The 6,584-nt window shown below is 39.5% G+C and overlaps 1 non-coding gene across 1 annotated transcript; it reads left to right on the forward strand.

Annotated features, from left to right (window-relative positions):
• The first annotated feature begins 6,094 nt into the window (after window positions 1-6,094).
• On the forward strand, window positions 6,095-6,167 carry TRNAE-CUC (transfer RNA glutamic acid (anticodon CUC)). Its single transcript has one exon. It is a non-coding gene; the product is annotated as a tRNA-Glu (tRNA).
• Window positions 6,168-6,584: the final 417 nt, after the last annotated feature.

Here is a 6,584-nt window from a genome sequence, read left to right on the forward strand (position 1 = left end):
GTTCTGCCCAATAAAGATTGCTGGTTATGTTACTCCATATCTCCTGATAAAACCTGCAACATGCTTCAAAGTCTCTCGTGGTCCACTTGGGAAAATATACAAAAGTGTTTCCCAATACAAAGCAATAGTCATCCTAAAAGTGTTCTGGCCAGCATGTTACAGTTGCTATATCAATACTTCATACAGATCCATGTAAGTACTGTTATCTCACTTCTGGCAAACATTGCTGAGGCACTTCACCTAGCAGATACTGAATAACATTACTGATGTTTCATGATATTCACAACCATTTGTCCCATGTATCTCCTTCACAGACTACAAAGACAAATAAAAAAATCAGTTATGACATATATAAGCAGATGCCTAAAAGTCACATATCTTTAACTAACTAACTAACTAACTAACTAACTAAATAAATAAGATTCCTTTTCAGCACACACATATTTTAATGAGGGAAAGCAGGTCACATTATAATGATGGAAATTGTACCATTACTATTACAGAAGATCTCTGTATTTTCTTTCTCTACAAAAGGAAAGACCTGGGTTTCACTAACAGCAATTTTTTCAATCTAAATCTTTGATCTTGCTTGGAGAATAAGTGCTATGTAAGTACTTTACAAACTTTAGCATCCCATCTAAGTTATTTGAACTTGTACATTGTCAATCAGAACATAAATCAACTTTGAAATAAGACAGGCCCAGTAATTACAACTGTACTTATTTTACACAAAGAAAGCAAACTTTAAAATCCTATAATTAGCTTGCTAAGCCTTTTGCTTCCCTAGGAAAGCTCTGTGCTTGTTGTAAGGCCATGGAGAAATGCTACAGGGAACCATGGGGAGTCTGGGACTGCAGTGCAGCGCAGGAGGGCAAAGAGCAAGAGACTCACTGTAAAAACAGGAGAAGGAAGTCCTTGACCTGTTGTGCAGCTTATCCCAGCCCTTCAATCTCTGCTGCGTTCACCAGCTGTTGTTAAGGTGTCTGCAGAGGTCCGTGGCCTGAAGATCCAAATGCCTATCCCCCAGGAAACATGTGTTTAGGGTACATCATATTTATAGAAAAAAAGTTTGATTTAAAATAAAATACTTAAAATAAAGAAAAATTAAAATGTGTTCACTTATAATTCATAAGTACTGAAGTAGTTTTCAAGAAGAGTTTTGTGTCAGAATTTCGCACCCATTTTTTGGAACAGAGACATACCATACAAAACTCCTCCTAAGGCAGGCTCACAGTGCTTCACCATAATAACACTGTGCAATCCACTTAACTGTTCCCTTGGCAAGAATCATATTGTTTTAATTGGAAACGGCAACCCAAACAGATTCAGAGCAATGTTTTCCAGTGTCTCTAAACAATGGTTAAATGGCTCAACTAATCTGTCTAGATGGCACACCTATATTGCCTTACAGCTCTCTACAGTACTTTTCAAATTGTATTTTTTAAAACACACTCCCTACCGCATGCTCTTAGCTCACTTCATGCTGTGTACACTTTATAATTGCTGAATGAGATTTTTCCTTAATATAGTTTAATGTAACTCCTTCATTCAACCCCTGCTTCTTCCATGACTTGCCCAAACAACAAAGTTCAGTGTTTCACTGTTTTCAATACTGTTTACACTCAGTAATTACTTTTTAAATCAAGAACTAAAAAAACCTACATGTTTATTGCCTGGACATGTTTGGTTTGAGCATGTTGGATTAAGCAGCACTAATATGGTGATTATAGACTCAGATAAATCTCAAAGCTATGGCAAATGAAGCAGTCTATCTGATATTCATCCGAGAATCCTCAAAGATCTGGCTGATGTCATCACAAAGCCTCTCTTAATGATTTTTGAGCAGTCTTGGGAATCCAGAGAGGTTCCAGCTGACTGTGAGGTGGCTAACATTGCCCCAGTTTTGAAGCAAGAAGGTGGACCCCAGACACTACAGGCCTGTCAGTCTCACTTCAGTGCCCACTACAATAAAATGGAAAAGATTATTCTCAGAGGTATTGAAAAACACCCAGAGAGCAATGCAATCACTGGTCAAAGCCAGCAAGGCTTCATGAGAGGGAAGTCCTGCTTGTTCAACCCGATTTCTTTTTATGACAGGGTAATCCACCTAGTTGATCAAGGGAAACCAGTTGATGTAATCTCTCTGGACTTAAGCAAAGACTTTGATACTGTCACTCACAGGACCCTTCTGGACATATTGTCCAGTAGACAGCTGGATAACCATATTAGGCAATGGGTAAACAGCTGGCTCTCAGGTTGGGCACAAAGACTTACAGTGAATGGGGTGACATCAAGCTGGTGTACAGTCATTAGTGGGGTTCCACAGTGACTCCACAGTGGGCCATCCTTGGCCCAGTGCTCTTCAACATCTTCATTAGCAGCTTGGACTCAGGACTTGGTAGATGATACAAAATTGGGAGGAGCTGTCAACTCCCTCAGAGGCAGAGAGATCTCGACTGATTAGGCGACTAGGCAATCACCAATCATATGAAGTTTAACGTGGGAATGTGCCATATTCTGCACCTGGGGTTGCACAACCCTGGATGTAAATACAGACTGGGGAATGAGATGCCAGAAAGTAGAGCCATGGAAAGGAACCTGGGGATCTTGGTTGATGGCAAGTAGAATATGAGTGTGTCCTGGCAGTCATGAGGGCCAAGCGTGTCCTGGGGGGCATCAGACAAAGCATCACCAGCTGGTCGAAGGAGATGATTGTCCATCTCTTGTCTCCACTGGTGCAGCCTCATCTTAAAGACTGTGTACAGTTTTGGGCACCAAAATATAAAAAAGATATTAAGTTATTAAAGACCATCCAAAGGAGGGCCAGGAAAATAGTGGAGGGTATGGAAGGGAAGCCATACGAAAATCACCTAAGGTCGCTTGGTTTGTTCAGTCTGGAAAAGAGGAGACTGAGGGGAAAACTCATTGTGGTTTTCAGCATTGTCATGAGGGGAAGTGGAGGGGCAAGCACTGATCTCTTCACCTTCATGACTAGTGGCAAGACTCAGGGAAATGAACTGAGTTAGGGAAGGTTTAGGTTAGAAACTGGGAAAAGGTTTTGGTTTTTTTTCCCAAAGTATGTTGAGCACCGAAACACCCTCCCAAAGGAAAAGGTTACAGCCTGCCAGAGTTCAAGAAGTGTCTGGACAAAGCTTTCATGCCCATGGTGTGATTCTTGGGGTGTCCTATGCAGTGCCTCGGGATCACTGTGCAGACTCAACGATCTTGATGGTCCTTTCCAAATCAGCATGTTCAATGATTCTGTGAGGTTACATGCATGACAAGGAGTTTCAATGAGAATGGTGCCCTGCTGAAAATCCTGTTGGTGTTTTGAATTTCCATTTCCTGAGGTGAATTCTTCATCTTAAGTACAGAAAATTATGTTTACCTACTATCTCTTTTAACAATTGCTTCCCATTAAGAACTGATCCATCTTTTAATTTCTGGTTCTCTAAGTTAAGAAAGGGAGCAAAAATTCCCAAACCTTTTAAAATATATCTGCTTTTAGGGAATGCTATTCCAGAATGTACATCCTTTTTCTCTGAGATAGGAAAAGAATAATCTTGTAGGTCTTAGAAATGAGGCCTGCACTTGATAATGTAGCCTTTCTAATTCTCAGAGTTGGTTCCTAAAACAAAATGAATAAATATTAAAGATTTTAATTATTTTCTTTTAACCTCTTTCATAATAATGTTCCTTATAGCATTGACATTACCTCCTTTCTCCTGCTTAAAATAAAAAGAGAGAAAAAAGTAAGTGTTCTAATGCATGGAGGTCTTTGGATTTAAATGCAAGTATTTTAGAAACTGAAATTACACAGTAAAACATACTGGATAAAATGTTTTGATGACACTTTCAAATATCTAAAAAATGCCGAGTTTGAGTAGAGCAGAAAACAGGTAATACTCACTGCAGATTCACAATTCTTTTCTGAGGCTTCCTAAAGAACATATGACTGATCTGGAATGGACAGAGTACCCCTGTGAGCAACTGAACATCCTGTCCCAAAGTAGTAATGCAAACAAGAGCAGTGACAAGCTCTTACTAGAGTCAGCAACTCAAAATGCTGAGAACCTTGAAGGTCTGAGAAGTGCTTGTTGACCTTTGCAGTATCAGGAGTTTCTGAACCAGCTGCTCTCCAAAGTGAGGTGAAGAAATCAAAACCAGTATCCCGTCTCTAAATACATTTGTAGTTTCAGACTTTCATAAGTCATATTTCTCTAAAGTCATTTGTCTAAGCCTGTGAGAATGGGCAGCCTTTAATAATAATGTCATTACTCATCAATACAACCCAAGTGATTGCAGAAGTTTGAGAAGGTGCTAGAAAAGCAGCTCCTTATCCAAAATAATCTTAGGTGTCTTGTCAGATGTACCTATTTTCAAGTGTTTATGCATTTCTCACTGACCTAATTTATCTCACTTTAATTAAATATATAGGGAGGGAATACTCTTCTGACTTACTCCCAAGTATGTAAAAAGCTAGATTTTTAAATGAACTACAGAAATCCAAATAAGACATGCAGCCGTCTAATGAGAAAGTAAATTCTCTTATTTCCCCATGCATCCCCATAATTTTTTTATTTGAAGCTTTTCCACCTTTTCCTCTTTTGGTAATTATCAATCTCTTTAGCTATAGCTCTATCAAAAGAAGTAGTACCAGGATAGTAATTTTCACAAAAAGGACATGTTCACTTTAAAGAGTCTTTCAAGCCCTTGATGCACAATCCCGGGGTCACTTAACTGCCTCTGCTACTCAGAAGGTTGGGAAGTCAATCTGGTGATTACGGCACACTATTTTGATCTCCTTTGTGGTCATCCCACTTTTATGACTTCTTTCTGGGTTTCCCACCTTTTATTTTCTGTGCTATACTGCCAAAACACAGTAAGTAAAAAACTTTCTCTGTCTTTCTTGCTACACTCAGTCAATGTTGCCTGCTCTTGCAATCCTTTTACCACCTAGCCATAACAAATAAAAGTCACTTTTATGAGTTTTTAACACTCTTACACTCAGGTTTTCCATATTTTTTATTTTCTTCTCTGTTTTATTTTATTATTCTACTTTTTTCTCCTCATAATCTTGTTTTCCTTTTGTCAGTCTTCCTATCTACTCTGTTTTAAATAGTCTCTTCATATCTCTATTCAGACTCTTAAGACACTGGATCTCTTCTTCTACTTTTTCATTCTCTAAATTCCCTTTTCAACAGTTATGTCAGCTTTGAATTCACAACATGCAAGCAGAAACTGCATTTCTAAGAAAGGAAGAGGTACTAAAAGAATTCTAGGAGCTGTCACTGTCGAGAAACTTGCTCTGCTCATTCAGTTTTATTTTTATTTTACCTTCCAGAACTATGAATTTTCTATTTAAATTAATTTTTCAAGAGAAGAGGTGAGATTGCTGGCTTTGCTTTCTGCTTTGTGTAAAAATACCATATGCCTGCTAAAATTCCTACAGAGCCATTCTCATTCTGTAGGTGGAGAGCTGGTGTAGATCTCACCCACTTTCTTTTGCAAGCACAAAAGGGTGGGTGGCTGAAGACAAATCTATCAAGGGATGGTGAACTGTTCTCTGGGAAGTGTGCAATGAAAGATCTAGAAGATGGAAGTGGTGTCCACTGTGTTCATAAGCACAGGTGAAAACTAAGACCCATGTTCATGTGTGTATTAGGGAATTACCAGTAAACGGGTTTTGTTATGTGTGTTTAAGGACCAGACTAATGTATGCAGAGACTGAACTTCTACCCTCTGAGTAAGGTTTAATGGATAAACAAGGGAGTGGTTTCTCACTCTCACAGGACTGAAGCGGGAGCTCCTGTTTTCTTCTGGAAAATCTGTATTATGACAGGTTTTTCCATTCCATTATTTGTTCTAGAAATGAATTATGTCATGATCAGAAAAACAATCAGAAGCTATGCACTCTGAAGACATGGTAAAAAGTAATCTCAGGGAACTATAAGAGAAGAGAGAAACTGAGAGAGTAGAGAACACAGGTTAGCAAGAAAAACACTCAAAGATCAAAGTAAAAATCCTCTCAGGCTATTGTTTCATATGCATTAATATAAGCACAATAGTAGCATTTATATAATAATAATAGGCAGCCCCTGGTGGTCTAGTGGTAAAGGCGCCGCGCTCTCACTGCGGAGACCCGGGTTCGATTCCCGGTCAGGGCCACTCCCGGGCAGGTGGGGCTCGTTAGCCCTTAAAGGCAACCCACCTACGTCCTAAGGACCTCGCTGCCACCGTCCAAGCTCGCTTGGCCCAGGCAGATGAACCTTAGGATTAAAGGGTGGGCTCAGTTCCGCGCACACTGTGTCTCACCTAAAAAATCCAATGCGCAGGCTGGAAGGTGGAAAGACCTTCCCCGGATCTTCGCTCGCGAAGACTGGCCATTATTATTATTATTATTAGTAGCATTTATGTGTCTGCAACCAAAATAGATGGTTGAATGAAGAAGATGTTCTGCTTTAAGAAAAGTGGGCAGGCAAAAATTGAAGTATACAGAAAATTGAAGATCGGTATAGAGAGAGGGAGAAAGTTCTCTTAGTAACACATCCAAGCTGTGGTGCTAGGAAAGACCAAGAAAGAGT

This window comes from Myiozetetes cayanensis, unplaced genomic scaffold (genome assembly GCF_022539395.1).
Source record: "Myiozetetes cayanensis isolate MyiCay16 unplaced genomic scaffold, myiCay2020 scf4, whole genome shotgun sequence".
NCBI classification, from domain to species: Eukaryota; Metazoa; Chordata; class Aves; order Passeriformes; family Tyrannidae; genus Myiozetetes; species Myiozetetes cayanensis.